General features: G+C 38.0%; 1 pseudogene; it reads left to right on the top strand.

Moving 5' to 3' along the window:
- The first annotated feature begins 2484 nt into the window (after nucleotides 1–2484).
- LOC116272552 overlaps nucleotides 2485–16209 on the top strand; it is a 45965-nt pseudogene continuing 32240 nt past the window's right edge.

Genomic DNA, 16209 nt, shown 5'->3' with positions numbered 1-16209 from the left:
GATACACTATGTTTTTTCCTATACATACATACTTAGGATGAAGTTTAATTTATACATTAGGCTTAGTAAGAGATGAACAGAACTGATAATAAAAGAACAATTATAACAATATGCCAACATCACTACTCTTGAGCTTTGGGGCTGTTATTAAGTAAAATAAGGATGACTTGAACATAAGCACTGCAGTATTGAGATAGCTACTAAGTGACTGGGCTGGGGGCTGGGGGAATACCAGCAGCATATACAGCATGGATACGCTGGAGAAAGGAATGATTCATGTCCCGGGTGTCAAGATTTCATCATACCACTTCGAATGGCACACAATTGAAAATGTATGAATAATTTATTTCTGGAATTTTCCACTCAATATTTTTGAACCCTGGATGACCAAGGGTAACTGAAACAACAGAAAGTGAAGCTGCGGTAAGAGAGAACTAATATACGATCTTTCTTGCGTAAAGCACATCAGCAATACTAATTGACTACATTTCTAGTTTCAGTTTCTTCCTTGTTTGTGAAGCAATTAGAGTATTTTCCTAGATCTTTTACATTATCCCTTAAACTTTATAGTAATTTCCTCTATGCCTAATTCAGTGGCTTTTTTTTTTTTTTCCAGAAAATGCAAGATGAGCCTAGAATATCTTATCCTACCAAACAGAAAGGATGCTGCCAAAGACTACTAGGGTTATGTCAAAAGCACTCAGCTGCCGCCCTTAACCCATTTCCTGTTTAGAAAAAAAAGTGCAGAGCTCCCTGCCAGCATTCATTTAATTTTAGTAAACACATTCCTTGAGGCTGAAGCAAATCTGACTGATTTTCAACGTGAAAATAAAATATAAAAGCTGTTCTTTTATATTTTATTTCTAAACAGAAAGGCCTTAATTTTTTCTTTTACTCACCTGTCCATTTAGTCTGTATATCATCACTAGACAATGCTGAAGTGTATTAGACTTTGCTAAAAGGGTTAGAGTAATTAATTACAGAAAACATTATAACACAAGAGGGAAAATACAGAGCTACATGGTAAATATACCTTGTCCCGCAGTCTATGAGTAAAAGCTCTAGATATTACATTCTTTCTAGGCGGTCTGTCATGGACACACTCAGCTCCTAATCTCAGTTCCTTGTTCTCACCTTCTTCCTATCCCTTTATAAAAGCACTTCATTCTTCTCTTCTCTGCTATCTTTCCAACAAACTTTTGAGAATGTCTGTCCAGTCCTCCTAGGAATTGATTCATCTCTCCCCAGGAGTACACTTTTCCTGTCTGGGTTGTTCTATCTAGAATAATGCCAGGGAACTGCCTTTGGTAGGACACCCTGCGGTGGGCTTGGTTAGCTTTCTGGGGAATGAGGACTGTGCTTTAAATTCTATGGCAGTCCATGGTGAGTTTGGGAGCTTGAAGCCTGGTTCCCTCTTAAGTTCTCCTCAAGAGTGGTTTTGGTGTTTTCCCGGCCGTTTTTTTGAGCCCACTCATAGCACAAAAATTCTTGTAACTGGTAATAATGCAATTAAAATTTCCGATTCCTTCTGCCGATTGCAGCTCCTTGGGCCGTTCTCCTCCCCCTCACCCTAATTTCCTGCAGCTCTCGCCAATCATTGGCCACTTAGTCCTTTGGGGGCTGGGCAGCTGCTCCGTGCACTTTGGGGTCGGGGGCGCCTTCCTAGCGCCCAGCATCCGAGGCCATGGCCTGTCTGTGCCCTCCACCCGCTTTGTGCCCTCATCCTCCTCCGGGGCTATGGCAGCGGCGATGCCAGCGTCCTGGGCAGGTCCGATAGGCTGCTGACGGGCACCAAGATCACCACGCAGAACATCCACGACCACCTGGTTCCTACCTGGACAAGGTGCGGGCTCTGGAGGAGGCCAGTGGTGAGCTGAAGGTGAAGATTCACGACCGGGGCCACAAGCAGCGGCCCGGGCCCCCGGCAATTACAGCCACTACTTCAAGACCATGGAAGACCTGCGGGACAAGAGTCTTGGAGTCACCATTGAGAACTCCAGGATTGTCTTGCAGATTGACAACGCCCGCCCGCCTGCCTGCAGATCACTTCCGATCCAAGTCTGAGATGGAGCAGGCTCTGTGAAGGAGCTTGGAGGCAGACATCAGGGCCTGCGCAGGGCGCCCGATGAACTGACCCCGGCCAGGGCTGACCTGGAGACGCACATGCAAGGCCTGCAGGAGGAGTTAGATCACCTGGAGAAGAACCACAACGAGGAAATCAGTGCCGTGGGTGGCCAGGTCAGTGTGGAGGTGGATTCTGCTCCAGGCGTTGGTCTTGCCAAGATCCTAGACAACACGTGAAGCCAGTATGCGGTCATGGCTGAGCAGACACGGAAGATACTGAAGCCTGGTCACCAGCCAGACTGAGGAGCTGAGCTGGGAGGTCGCTGGCCACACGGAGCAGTTCCAGATGAGCAAGTCCGAGTCACGGACCGGTGGCGTACTCTCCGGGGTCTTGAGATTGAGCTGCAGTGGCAGCTCAGCATGAAAGCCGCATTGGAAGGCCACACTGCAGGAACGGAGGCCTGCGTTGAGGCCCAGCTGGTGCGGATCCAGGCCCTGAGCAGCGGTGCCGAAGTCCAGCTGGGCGATGTGTGTGCTGACCACCAGAGGAGGCCTGAGCAGGAGATCACTGCCCACCACATCCTGCTCAAGCTCCAGAAAGATCCCTACAGCAACCTGCCCACCTGCAAGGTCCGCTGAGTGGCAGGCTCCTGGCTTCCGCTCTCCTTCAGAGGGAGGATCCTGGGTAGGGGATGAGAAGCGAGGGACCCTTACCGCTGGCTCTTCCCCTTACCTGCCAATAATACTTTATGGCCCAAGGGGGCGGGGGAAGAATGCAATTAATTTCCAAACCAGTTGTTCTTACACCGGTTTTCTCTGGCAGAAGCTGGAGTGGGGTGACTGGGTCTGCAGGTATTTCATACTTGCAGTTACACGTTTTTGAAGTATGTGAAATCTATTCTCTTTGCTATGTATTTAGGCTCTAACTATGATAAAACCAGACCACCAGAGTACCACACACCTGGACGATACTATCTTGACTTGTAATGGGGTTTCAGGAGGTGGCTTGCTTTTGAATGTTACCAGCTAGCCATAACCTCTTTCTTTCTCTGTTTCTCTTTTGCTCTTTCTTCATCAAAAGACAGTTTCAAGAAATAACCATGTTTTTACTCAAAACCTACACAGGCACATCGGGCATATCCTAGGCACTTAATAACAATCGGTATTCATTAAATGAAGAACTGTATTAAACTAATTTCTTAATTTGGTGCTAAATATAACTTTTTATTAAAGGCATCATTCATTATCACTAGTTGATGATACATTTATTACTTCATTCAATAAATATACATTCTGTTGGTGACTACATAAGTACAAATAAATGGTCATTACTATTTGAGAAGAGAGATAGAGAAGAAAGTACCTTGTAATTTTAAAATTTTTTCAAATATTTCTGACTATAAAAAGTAATGTATACTTATAAAATATATAACTATGAAGAAAATATAAAGTAATGTGTGAGCTACCCACCAAATTCATAAACTGAAAGTATTATATATAATAATATACATGAAGATGCAGGAATGGGTTTCCTTTTTCCCATCTTAACCATTTTTCTGAGACAGAGTTTTGCTCTGTCGCCCAGGCTAAAGTGCAGTGGCATGATCTCCACTCACTGCAAGCTCTGCCTCCCGGGTTCACGCCATTCTCCTGCTTTAGCTTCCCGAATAGCTGGGACTACAGGTGTCCACCATGGCGCCGGTTAATTTTTTGTATTTTTAATAGAGACAGGTTTCACCGTGTTAGCCAGGATGGTCTCGATCTCCTGACCTCGTGATCCACCCATCTCAGCCTCTCAAAGTGCTGGGATTACAGGTGTGAGCCACTGAGCCCAGCCAACCATTTCTAAATGTACAGTTTAGTAGTGTTAGGTATATTCACATGGTTGATCTGATCTCCAGAGTTTTTATATCTTGCAAATCTGAAACTTTATACCTATTAAACAACTTATTAAATACCTCCCCTTTCTCCTCTTCTCTGTCCCTGGTAACCAGCATTCTTCTTTCTGTTTTTATGAATTTGGCTTGGATACTTCATATAAGTGAAATAATATAGTATTGGTCATTTTGTGACTAGTTTATTTTACTTAGCAAAATTTCTTCAAAGTTCATCCATGTTGCAGCATGTATCAGAATTTCATTTCTTTTTAAGTCTGAATAGTGTTTGATTGTATGCATTCATTCTTCCATTGATGGACATTTGACTCGCTTTTACTTCTTGGTTATTGGGAATAGTGCTATGACTGTGGTATGTAAATATCTCTTCAAGATCATGTTTTCAGTTCTTTTGGATATATGCCCAGAAGTAAAATTCCTGGATCATATAGTAGTTCTATTTTAATTTTTTGAGGAAACTTCACAGTGTTTTCCATAGCAGTTAAACCATTTTACAATCCCACCAACTATGCACAAGGGTTTCAATTTCTCCCCATCCTTGCCAACACTTGTTACTTTCTGTTTTTTTTTTTTTTTTGATAGTAGCCATCCTCACAGGTGTGAAGTAATATGTCATTGTGATTTTGATTTGCATTTCTCTGGTGATTAGTAATGTTGGGCACCTTTTCAATGTTTATTAGCCATTTGTATATATTCTTTAGAGAAATATCTATTCAAACATTTTTCACACTTTAAAATCTAGTTATTTGATTTTTTCATTGTTGAGTTGTGGGAGTTCTTTATATATTGTGGATAGTAACTTCTAAATATATTCTTTGTAAATACTTTTCCCCTTTTGTATGTTGCCCTTCACTCTTTTGATTGTGTCCTTTGATGCACAAATGTTTTCAATTTTGATTCAGTCCCATTTATTTTTTCTTTTGTTACCTGTGCTTTTGGTGTCACATTTAAGAAGTCATTGACAAATCCAATGTCATGAGATCATCTGGTCTGTTTTCTTCTAGAAATTTTATAGTTTTAGGTCTTATGCTTATGTCTTTAATATATTATAAGTTACATTTTGTAAATAGTGTAAAAAAAAGGTTTAACTTTCGTTTCCAGTGTTCCCAACACCATTTGTCGAAGAGACTATCATTTTCCCAATGAGTGGTCTTGGCACCCTTGTTGAAGATCATTGACCACATACAAACAGGCTTATTTCTAGGCTGTTCATTCTATTCCAATGGTTTGTCTGTCTTTATGCCAGTGCCACACTGTTTTGATTAATGTATCTTTGTAATATGCTTTTAAGTCAGGAAGTATGAGTCTAATACCTTTGTTCTTCTTCCAAAGTTGTTTTGGCTATTTCAGATTCCTTGAGATTCCATATGAATTTGGGAATGGATTTTCCTTTTAAAAGTGAGAGTTTACTATACATTTTTCTTTTCAATTTTTTAAATTAAAAAATACATTGGAGACAACTTTCCATGTTAGTATGTCTCTATTAAGAGGAATATACTCTTTTGAATAATTACATTTTATAATTTTATGTATATTATAATCAATCCCATAGTGATATTCAATCAGATTTTTGTTATTTTAGTTATCACCTCAGTGAGCATCCTTGCTTTTGAGGTGTAGTCTGTAAGGTAAGTTACTAGAGGTGAAAAAGTTAGATCAAAGGGTAAACACTAGGATGTAAATTCCACAAATGAAAGGAAATTGTTCATTGCTGTATTCCCAGTGCCTAGAATAGTACATACTATGCCCTGTGTACTGGTGTTTGATAAATATTCAGTTAATGATGAAAGAGTACATACTATATATATTTATAAATTTTCTTTTATGTATGCTTATATAAATACCAATATAATTTATATACATATATAATTTATATAAAATATAATTTATATACATATATAATTTATATACAATATAATTTATATACATATATACATTTCTAAATTTCTAAGATATAACTCTTGAGTTGAATCTCACAAAAAATGAGAAGATATTTTCCAAGCAGACTGTGGCAGACACTGCTTATTGGCTAAACTACCCACAACATCCCTCTCTCTAAGCATCTTCAAACCAGAGTGACTAAGGTGCTGTTTGGGCAATGAAATGTAAGTAGAAAACTGCTGGGTAGGGCTTATGGGAAGCATTTTCTTTCTTAAAAAGAAGAGTTGTAGTGGGCATACTCCTGAATGTCCTTCCTTGTTCTTACTTAATGGAAAATAGATGTGATATTTAATATTTCAATGACCATCTTGAGACAGCAAAGTAACAAGCAGGGGGATGAAAGTCTGCTTGTTAAGGAAGTCTGAAAGATAAAATGGGCCTTGGTCCTCATCAGCATTATTGGGCAATTCTATCAACCTTGGAATATCAGCCTATGGACTTTCCTATTTGTTTAAGCAACTGCTAGTTGCTTTTCTGTTATTTATTGCCAGAGGGATTCCAGCTGATACAAAATATTTTCAAGATAAGTCAGTGTGATAAAGGACATGAGTTGTGAAACAACATAGGGTGTTAAGTAATCTGCAAGTACAGAAAGAAGGTCAGCTTGACTGTGGCTTGCTTAGGGATTAGGCTAAAGAGAGAGAGAGAGTCAGAGCCCTGTGAGCCATATGAAAGAATCTGGATTCCATTCCGCAGGCAGTTGTGTAGATAATGAAGTGAGTTAGGCACGAGAGAAACATGATTTCTCTGGCATGAATATGACACACACATTGGAGAAGGGCAATATAGTTGGCAGGGAGACCATTCATGGGGCTAACTCAATGTTCAGTTGAAAGAAAATGAGGGTTCAATGTAAGATTACAACAGTGGCAAGAGTGAGAAAGAAAAATATGGATTTAAAATGTATGTGATGTGACCTAATTACTACTTTAATATGTATGGGCACATTGGAGAGAGAAGTTGTGTTACTGCAAATTATCACATCTGAAGCACCATTGAAGTAAAGGACACAATTTTCTAACAAAGTATTTAAAGAAAAAAATTCCACCTGATTAATCATTGGATGTGTATCCAGTTACGAAACACTACTGATCACAAAACATATCTTGATTTCAGAGATGTGAAAAGACGTGCCTCTTTGAATCAATGAAAACTAGTATAGCTAAACTACTATTTATAGATACTGTATGCCAAGCATTGTGATAGGCACTTTGCTTATTTCACTTAGTGCACTCAAAACTTTATGAAAAAGGTGTGGATTTTTTTTTTTTGTTTTAGAGATAAGTAAAGGATGATTGTAGATTGCCTACTAGGACAAGTGCTGGGTTATGTTGCTAATAACAGATAGGGAAAGTAGACATATTGAATTTGAGGTTCTTTTGAGATATCCAGTGAAGCTATTCAGTAAGGAGCTGGGCGCAGAGTTCAGAAGTTGAAGAAAAATTGATTAATTGGGTTCAGTCAATATTTAAGGGCTGACAATGAACCAGACTCTTGAATTAGGTACTGGGGATGTGTGGCAAGTAAAGCAATCAAGTACAGAAGATGGATATTATTTAGTCAGTTCACAAGAATTTTAATGCCTATTTTGCATCAGATACTCTTCTGTGGTGAAGAAAAACCACATGTTCCTGTCATTAGGGATTTTACATTCCTGTGGAAGAATACAGATCAAAGTATATAAACAAATAGATTAAATAAGGTAATTCCATATGGTGATAAATGCTGTGAAAGAAAAAAATGTTTCTTTTCTTCCCTGATTATCTAGGGAGATCCAACATAGATTGTGCATTCAGGGAAGACCTCACTTATGATATGGCATTTAAGCTGGGACTGATCCTTGCAAAAAGGGAGAGGGCAAGTTATACAACATTATAGGGAGAAGGAAGCATGTGCTAAACTCCCCAGACAGAAATAAAGTATTCAAGATTAGAGAGAGGGCCAATGTGCTGACACATCATCACCGAAGAGGGGAATAGTATGAGGCAAGAGAATCACGGTGAAAATAGCAATCTGGGAGCTACCTATACATGCTATTAGAAGTTGTAGAAATGAATGAAGAAAATGTAGAGTGCAAAGAACAAGGAGCATAGATCTAAATCTAGAGGAATCTCAACATTTAGAGGTCTGATAAAGAAGAAGATATCCAGAAACGGGTCTGTGAAGGAGGGGCCTCAGAAGAAAAATAAAAAAGTGTTATTTTGCAGAAATCAAAGGTAGAGATTGTTCAGAATGTATAGATTGTTGGGTTGAATGCTGCTGGCAAGAACCCTGCTCTCAATATCAACCTTGGTAGAACTGGAAGGAAGTCTAGGGAACGCTTCCTTCCCTGGTTAGACTTTGCCTGTCTTGGTCTCCATAACTATCATAGCAGAATTGCACAAGGGCCTACAGAATCCATGGTGTTTTGGAGAAGAATGCCATTTCCAATCTCTCCGTCAGTCCCCACCTCAAATGCTTGACTCCAGTCTCAAGATGGAGGCTATAATCCAGACCTCTCCTTAAGAGAAAATAAACTAATGCCCACACACGCATACATCTTTATTTACTTCAGTTGCTACAAGAAAAAGACCCCCAGGTGTCTTTGTTTCAAAAATTTTATTTTATTGTGGTACTTTTTAACATGAGATGTCCCTTTTAACAAATTGTAAGTGTACAATACATTATTGTTGACTGTAAGCACAGCGTTGTAGAGCAGATCTCCAGAGCTTATTTACCTTGCTTCACTGAAATTTTATGTCCGTTGATTGCAAACTCCCCATTCCCTCTTCCATTTAGCCCCTGACAACCAGTATTTTACTCTTTGGTTCTATGAATTTGTCTGTTTTAGGTAAATCATGTAAGTGGAAACGCAGTATTTGTCTTTCTGCGACTTATTTCACAGAGCATAATGTCCTCAAGATTCGTTAATTTTGTCGTATACAGCAGAATTCTCTTCTTTTTTTTTTTGAGACGGAGTCTTGCTCTGTCGCCCAGGCTGGAGTGCAGTGGCGCGATCTCGGCTCACTGCAAGCTCCGCCTCCTGGGTTCCCGCCATTCTTCTGCCTCAGCCTCCTGAGTAGCTCTTCTTTTTAAAGAAGTTCGCCCTTCGGTGCTGAAAATGCAACTGTTGGGATCTTCAGAGGCTGCGCAGCTAGGGGCGGAGGCAGCTGGGGAGGTCCTAGCCATGTAACCACACCGCCATCGCTCCTCTCTTCCTCTCGTCGGCCTCTTCCTGTACAGAAAATAACTTTTTTACTCTAAAGAAAGAAAAAAGTAGCCGTCCGCCCCTCACGCCCTCTCTTCCTCTCTGCCGTCTGCTCTGTGAGGAAGCCCTGGGGGCTGCTCAGCAGCTGGGGCAGCGCAGCCAAGCCCCGGCATTCCCGGGCCGCCCCACCTCTGCCTCCTTGCATCCCTTCTACCCCAGAGCCACCACCAGGGTAAGCGAGATGTCCGCCGCCATGTCCTTCGTCTCCAAGTTTCTCCACACCAAAGGGCTCACGAACGAGCAACAGCTGCAGACCTTCAGCCACAGCCTGCAGAAACTGCTGACGGAACATTATAAACATCACTGATTCCCAGAAAAGCCATGCAAAAGATCAGGTTATCTTTGTATTCGCATCAACCGTAAAATGGAGCCTCTGGACAGGCAGCACAGCGGATTGGACCGAGCAGTCAGGAGCTGTTCAAGCTTCTCCCAAGTGAACTCACACTCTGGGTTGGACTCACGCTCACCTGAAACGATGAGGTGTCTGTCCTACAGACTTGGAGAGGATGGCTCCGTCTGTGTGCTGTATGAAAGCCCCACCAGCAGGAGGAGGTAGCACTCAAAACAACACCGACATGCAAATGGTAGACAGCTGAATAAGCTGTAAGGACGAATTCCTCTTGGGCAGAACAAGCCCTTCCAAAAACTACAGTATGATGACTGTATCAGGTTAAGATGGATCATCTTATAGTGCATGGATAAATTTGATTTTTGCTTTGGATGGGCCTCTATCGGGGATGGATTATGGACTTTAAACCATGTCACAGCTGTGAAGATCTGGCGCAAGATAGAACGGTAAACATTTTTTAAAAAGTTGACAGTGCCATATTTTGTACAATACCTTTCAATAACTTAATAGCCTGTGAGTCCAAGTAAATGATCACTTTATTTGCTAGGGAGTGAAGTCCTAGAGTGGTTTCTGCTTCTCCCAGACATACTTAAATTTTTACATCAGTTTCTTTAAAGAAAATCTGTATGTCAAAGAACCTTTCTCTGCAGTAGATCTTGCAGAGGAATTTGCACTATCATGCTTGAAAATTATTGTTAACCTTTTTGGCACCTCAATAGTTCAACGTTTTAAACATGGTAGTACTGGAAATTTTACGACAAGACTTTTACCTAGCAAATATTTCTAAAGGTCCATAAAGACAAGCTAGCAAACATGACCTGGGAAAATGGTCAGACTTTGTATTGTGTTTTTGACCTTGAAAGTAGCGAGTGACCAGAATCTGCCATGGCAACGGGTTTTTAAAAAGACCCTTAAAAATACTGTCTCAACTGTGGTGTTGGCACCAGCCAGCTCTATGTGTATTTGCTAGCTTGTAGTTTTCTAAGGCAGAGTAGACTTCTATTTTAGAAAGTGGAGGTCTGGTTTGTAACTTTCCTGGGTAAAAGTATTTTCATCTATTTTGTGAACTTTGTTAATCATCTTTTATTTGGTAAATTATGAATGGATATAAATTTGTAGAGTTCATGTATATTGATTGTGGCAAAGTTGTACAGATTTCTATATTTTGGATGAGAAATTTTTCTCTCCAATAAATTGTGTCTTGGCATTTAAAAAAGACAATATTCCACTGTGCATGTATGTGTGCATATATATGTGCATATATATGCATGTGTATATAACATGCATATACATATATACAAATATACAGGAATATATATACCATGTTTCCACAGCAGTGGCACCATTTTGCATTAACACCAACGGTATGCAAAGATTCCAGTTTCTCCACATCTTTGCCAACACTTGTTGTCTTTTATTTGATAATAGGCATCCTGACATGTGTGAAGTGATATCTCATTGTGGTTTTGATTTGCATTTCCCTGATTATTGGCATTGAGCGTTTTTTTCATATACCTGTTGGTCATTTGTATGTTTTCTTTTGAAAGATGTCTACTCAGATCCTTGCCCATTTAAAAGTTATATTATTAGTTTTTTTTTTGCTGTTGAGTTGTAGGAGTTGCTTATATGTTTTGGATAGCAACCCCTTGTCAGATACATGGTTTGCAAATATATTCTACCATTCTGTATGTTGTCTTTTTACTCTGTTGATTATTATTCCTTTGCTTTGCAAGAGCTTTCCAGTGATATAGTTCAACTTATGTATTTTTGTTTTTGTTGTCTGTGGTTTTGTTGTCATATCCAAGAAATCATTGCCAAGACCAAGGGCATAAAGCATTTCTTTTATTTTTTCTTTTATCAGTTTTACAGTTTCAGACCTTACTTTTATGTCTTTAATCCACTTTGAGTTAATTCTTGTGTATGGTGTAAGATAGATATCCAATTTTATTGTTTTGCTTATGGATATACTGCTTTCTCAACACCAGGATAGTCTCTACAAAGTCTCTTCAACAAGGAGACTATCCTTTCCCCCTAGTGTATTCTTGGTACCCTTGTCAAAGACCAGTTGAGCTTTTATGCGTGCATTTATTCCTGAGATCTCTATTCTGTCATTGATGTTTGTCTGTCTTTATGCCAACACCATGCTGTTTTGATTACTGTGGTTTTGTACTAAATTTTGAAATTAGGAAGTGTGAGTCCTCCAGCTTTCTTCTTTCTCAAGATTGATTTTGTTATTTGTGGTGTTTTGTCATTCCCTATAAATTTTAGGATTTCCTTTTCTATTTTTGTAAACAATACCAATGTGATTTTGATAGGGGTTGCATTGAATCTGTAGATTGCTTTTGATATTATGGTTATTTTAACAATAGTAAGTCTTCCAATCAGTGAACACGGTATATATTTTTATTTGATTGTGTCTTAATTTCTTTCATCAATGTTTTGTTTCCAGATACAAGTCTTTCACTTCCTTGGAAAAGTTTTTCCTTAAGTGTTTAATTCTTTTTTGTGCTATTGTAAATGGGATTGTTGTCTTAATTTCCTTTTCAGAGTTTATTGCTGATGTATAGAAATGCAGCTGATTTTTGTATATTGATTTTGTAGCTTGCAATCTTACTGAATTTGTGTATTAGTTTTAACAGTTTTTTAAAATGGAGCCTTTGGGATTCTTAATACATAGTACAATGGCATCAGCAAACAGGAAAAAGTTTATCTCTTCCTTTCTGATTTGATAGCCTTTAATTTATTTTTCTTACCTAACTGTTCTGGCTAGGGCTTTGGTACTATATTGAATAAAAGCAGCAAGAGTGGGCATGATTGCCTTGCTCCTGTTCTTAAAGGAAAAGCTTTCAACTTTTCACTGTTGAGTCTGACATTTTCTATGGGCCTTTCATATATAGCCTGTATTATGTTGAGGTACTCTCCTTCTATTTCTAGTTTCTTGAGAGTTTTTAACGTGAAAGAATGTTGAATTTTGTCAAATGCTTTTTCTGCATGCATTTATATAATCATGTGATGTTTTTCCCTTTATTCTGTTAACATGGTACAAATTTATACATATTGAACCATCCTTGCATCCTGAAAATAAATACCACTTGGTCATGATGTATGATCACTTTAATGCGCTGCTGGATTCTATTTCCTAATATTTTTTGAAGAATTTTTGCATCTATATTAATCAGGGATATTGGCCTGTGATTTTTTTTTTCTTGTAGTGTCCTTGTCTGGCTTTGGTAGTAGAGTGCTACTGGCCTTATAAAGTGAGTTTAGAAGGGTTCCCTCACTTTTTGGAAGCATTTGAGACAGATTGGCACTTTTTTAAAAAAAAATGTAGTAGAATCTACCTGTGAAGCTATCTGATCCTGGGTTTTTATTTGTTAGAAGGATTTTTATTATTCATTGAATCTCCATGCTAATAGTAGATCTTTTCAGACTGTCTTTATTGTTACTTTTGGCATATTTTATGTGTTTAAGAATTACACATTTCTTCTGGGTTATTAAATCGGTTGACATATTTGTTCACTTATGATCATTCTTATTTCTAAAAGAGCAGTTATAATGTCTCTTCATTTCTTTTTTTTAGTCTAGATAAGAATTTGTCAATTATTTTTTTCAAAAAATCCACTCAGCCTCTTTGATTTTTTTCTTTTCTTGTTTTATTTATTTCTTCTCTAACTTATGTTATTTCTCTCTGCTAATTTTGAGCTTAGTTTGTTCTTTTATGAAGTATAAATTTGGGTTGATTATTTAAGATCTTTGTTCTTTGTTAATGTATGTATTTATCACAGTAAACTTCCTTCTTAATAGTGCTTTTGCTGAAGACCATAATTTTAGTGTTTTTTATTTTTGTTTTCATTTGTATTGAGGCACTTTAAATTCCTTTTTGATTCCTTCTTTCACTCAATGACTGTTCAAGAGTCTGTTGTTTAATATCTATGTATTTTTTATTTTTCCAGTCTTCCTTCTGTTTTTGATTTATAGTTTAATTTCATTGTGGCCAGAAAAGACACTTGGTATGATTTCAGTCTTCCTAAATTTGCTATAACTTATTTTGTGACTTAATATGTGACCTATCCTGGAGAAAGATCTGCGTGCACATGAGAAGAGTATGTATTCAGCTGCTGTTTGGTGGAATATTCTGCATATGTCTGGTCCATTTGGTCTATTGCATTATTCAAGTCTGCTGTTTTCTTTTGGATATGGATTTCTGTCAGAATGATGTATCCATTATTGAAAATAGTATTGAAGTCTCCTACTATTATTTTATTGCTGCCTATTTCTCTTTTCTGTTTTTCCAGTGTTTGCTTTGCATATTTAGGTGTTCTACTGTTGGATGCGTATATAATTGTAATTGTTATATATTCCTGTTGAATTGACCCTTTTATCATTATTTCCCTTTTTGTCTCTTGTAACAGTTTTTAAGTCAAAGTCTATTTTATCTGATATAAGCATAGCCACTCCTACTGTAAGAGTTAAAGAAAGAGGAAAGAAACATGAAAAGTGGCTCAACAGTCACAGACAGGTTTATTTTGGAGAATAAACCTGAGAGAGGATTCTGGCCGATTTTGGTCAGGCCCACTTTCTCTTACAGACTAAGAGTATTTAAGGGTTTTAGGGCAAGAGACTTTATCACAGGCTTGGAATGTTTCTGTGTGGAGGAGAAGTTTATTGCAGGGTTGGAATGTCTCTGGTTAGAGGGGAGGTTATCTTGGGCTGACATCTCTCTGGCCGGAGAGGAGGTTATCTTGGGGCAGGCATGTCTCTGGTTGGGGAGGAGTTTATCTTCATGTTAGAATATTTCTGGTCAGAGATGTCATTTGTGGTTTATGGTCATGCTGACATTAGCCATTAGGCCAATGCCCTTTGGGGCGCTTTTTGGGTAGTTGTAAGTGAAATGTCCATGACCCTGTCAGTTAAAAATCTTTCAAAAAGATTAATTAGGCAGGGTAAAACATTAGTCCTAGGCATATTAGTAGGGGAGGGCCCAGGAATGGGATGACCCATGCTATGGTTTTGTTTCCAAACCAAGAATCCATTTGGTTGTTTTGGAATTCCCTTAGCTTTTTTGGCCGATTCTTTAAGTTATTTAGCAGCGTTTCTAACTAGGCCCGATTGGTTGAGATAGAAGCAACATTCCTTACCTAATAAGAGGCAGAGGCACATGTTTGGAAAGGGCCATGTGTTATTTTCTGCTAGTAACCATTATTAAAAAATAAATCATGGTAGGAATGGTTTGCTTTATTATACTTGGTTTAATTATTTGCATACAGTGCAGCAAGAATAATTATTTGTTACATAGGCTTTTTAAACTGGCATTGATAGAATTTTGTTCCACAAAAGGAATCTGAGATAAGGCCTTTTAAAGCTGAGCCCAGTCATGGAATTATACTATTAAATACCTATGAGTTGGGTGAATTCCTCTCCTCTTGAGGTTCCAAGATAATTTGGTGGTCCTGGCCTGTCAGAAAGTAATATTCTTTACTTACCACAGGTCAGAAACCCTGTACAGGGACTGTGCACATAAAATATGAGGCCAGTTTCCCAAGAGCTTTATTGGCCCCGTAAGTCAAGTTTGATTCCTTAAAGGAGAGCACACCATTCCAGTCAAAGCCTTGGTAAAATAACCAGTTTTTCAAATTGTGTTCTGTTACAAAATAAAACAGATTCTTATTGTACTTATGCAAGTAACTATATTGCCATAACTTAAAAATCCTCAAAAAGTCAAAAAGATTACTTTAGTCTCTAGAGACCAAAAACAAGACAACAATTGTTTATGGATGACAAAAAGTTTTATGGTAGCCACAGTTAAAGTCACAATTGACAAGAATATCTGTTACCTTTGTGGCATGCAATAATTTTAATATAACAATTAGAATTAATACTGATAACATACCCTAAGATATATCAGAAATATAGGAGTCTCTTATAACTTTGGAACACATACCAATAACATATTTATACAAATATAGCCCAAAGAAAGTCAAACACCATTTTATATTTGACAATGCTTCCTGTATGATTTTATACCAAATAAGCCAAATTTTACCTTTATATTAGTGTGCTATTAATGTTAAACTCAATTTTTAATAGAACCTTGTAGACACATTTACCCAATTTTAATGTTTGACCATAAGGTAAGATTTCTATAGACCCTTTTTAACCCTTTATAATTTTTGTTAAAGAGCAGGTTAGTGCTTTAAGAGAAACCCATTGTGCTTTTATTTTAATGTCAGTTTACAGAAAAAGTAGACGATACCCCTTCAACTTTAGCCAGCATATTACACACAGAATTTCCTTTACAATTAACCTTCAAAAACTTGCTTAAACCTTCATTTTTATTTTATTCAACTTAAAACAATTCTTTAACCTTTTAATCTAGGTAAAAATCCACATTCTCATGCCTCCTTATAATCTTTTTACCAAAAGTATATGTAAACTGTTTTTTCAATAGTTTTAAATACATGTTACACTGTTAACTTTTAGCAACCTTTACTTTTGTTGGTAAGTTTGGGATTTTAATTATGTACTAGGTGGAAAGCTTAGGACCCAGACAGAAGTTCAGATAAGGTCTGACTTATTCCAGCATTTAACTCTATGTGTCCTAGGTCTTACCTAGCTGCAAAGCAGGCAAGTTGTACAGCTAAGAGTTATATGGCATTTTATAAAGCATTCAGGAGGCCTAATCACTTTTAAATTGTACAACATTTCTTGCATAA

The sequence above is a fragment of the Papio anubis genome, unplaced genomic scaffold (assembly GCF_008728515.1).
Source record: "Papio anubis isolate 15944 unplaced genomic scaffold, Panubis1.0 scaffold125, whole genome shotgun sequence".
NCBI lineage: Eukaryota > Metazoa > Chordata > Mammalia > Primates > Cercopithecidae > Papio > Papio anubis.
This window is presented reverse-complemented; position numbering and strand designations above follow the sequence as displayed.